The sequence below is a fragment of the Frankliniella occidentalis genome, unplaced genomic scaffold (genome assembly GCF_000697945.3).
Source record: "Frankliniella occidentalis isolate FOCC.00 unplaced genomic scaffold, Focc_3.1 Scaffold219, whole genome shotgun sequence".
In the NCBI taxonomy this organism is placed as follows: Eukaryota; Metazoa; Arthropoda; class Insecta; order Thysanoptera; family Thripidae; genus Frankliniella; species Frankliniella occidentalis.
In genome coordinates, this window is record NW_026267345.1 from 95,928 (window position 1) to 97,598 (window position 1,671).

Here is a 1,671-nt window from a genome sequence, read left to right on the forward strand (position 1 = left end):
AACAGACAGGCATGTTGTGCGGTCAGTCAAAATTACATAACTACAGGCGCCAATTCGTCATTTGTCGTCTTTTTCTAGTGATTGGTTTTAATGTTATGTGCAGTTTCTCGGCCACGGGTAGAGCTAAGTGCCTCATATTACAGCATGGCATAGGAACTATCGATTTCCCACACGTCGTCCCTCCAGCGCGGGTGCCGTGTAATGCTGCGTTTAAGCCCGTGGTCACAAGACTAACACTGGGCCCAGTTCAATCTGGTCCAAAGGGTAGCAGTGCCTATGCGTACTCACTGTACGCAGACTCCCTCCCGTCACCCTCGTCAACCAATCGTGGCTCCACCCTAAACATTGCGGCTCAGTGTTGGGGCACCAGGACGCCATATCTTCAAGCCCCGTGCGCGACCCCTAAACCTCATCGCAGATCGCCCAAACTTTGCACGTCATCATTACTACTTTTAGCCTTTCTTTTGAGACTGTTACTTCCGTTATCGAAGACTTACATTCATAATTTGGAATGGCCTATCGTAGGGGTCACTCCTGGAAAACAAAACTCCTGGTGCAAACCCTGGCAACCACCCCTAATGGAGTGAAAGGTGGTAACAAAAAAATAAGGGTTGGTCCAAAAAGTAGAAAAAAAATTCTAGCGCTAACGCGTTAATCGGCCCCTGAAGTTTTAACGAACAATCGTATGCACACGAAGAAATAATCATTTAACTAGTCACTTCAATATATTCAGCGTTGAAAATTAGAAGAGAGGGAAGTCGTCAAAACTTGATGGTTAGTGTTGTGGCTCTTCGTTCTGAAGTCACCACAATAACAAAACCAACAGCGATGCAAGCGCCTTATAGAAACTACTTAGTGGGCATTCCCCGGCAATGGCAACTTTTACTCATAGTTACAATTATTCAAACACATGTCATTTAACCACCTCTGAAGTGCACGCGAAATCACTAAAGAAGGAGTTATTAGACGTGGGTTGAACATAAAAGTGAGGAGAGTACATCACTCAATTTATCCAAAAACATGAAGCGAGTTCGTTTGCAATGGTTGGTACCATTGTTAGAACCCACGCCTCCTTTCTCCCCAGGATTGTTGTAGCCACGCCCATTTCTAAACAAACTGTGCAGCTTTGATTTTAAACCGGTAGAAGTTGTAATAATCGGGATATCTTCTGGCGTCGATTAAAAGCTTATTTGGTGGCTTAAAGAACGGTGCACAATCGGCTCGCTTACACTTCCTTGTTTAAATCAATACTAACTGCGCTAGAAATTAAAAACAAGACACGAAGAATAAGCGTAAATGTCGCATATTGTTCAGCTTCCTGTCGTTCTCGTCTGGAACGTCGCACGAAAATTTTGAACATATCGTTCGGAAGCTTAATGTTCATTCTTGAATTTTTGTCTCATATGTTTTCCTGTTAAGTGAAAATGTAAGCCGCAGGGATCAACAGAAAGAATGCTAGAAGTGCGAACCATTGTTGGCTTGGCAGGATTTTGCCGATTTTTGTGATAATTTCGATGTTTAACTTTAATTTTCTCAAAATTGGCCAGAAGGATTTTAATGAGGCTATAGTCAAATGAAATCTAATTTTTGGATTGATTTTTCGATAAAATTTTATTAAAATCTGTTCAACAGAAGTCGCGGTACCTTAATGAATGAGGGAAAGAAAAGAGG

The 1,671-nt window shown here is 42.3% G+C and overlaps 1 protein-coding gene across 3 annotated transcripts in view; it reads right to left on the bottom strand.

Annotated features, from left to right (window-relative positions):
* Window positions 1-1,671, bottom strand: part of LOC113214135 (low-density lipoprotein receptor-related protein 12) — a 68,871-nt gene that overhangs the window by 6,814 nt on the left and 60,386 nt on the right. The window lies entirely within an intron of this gene.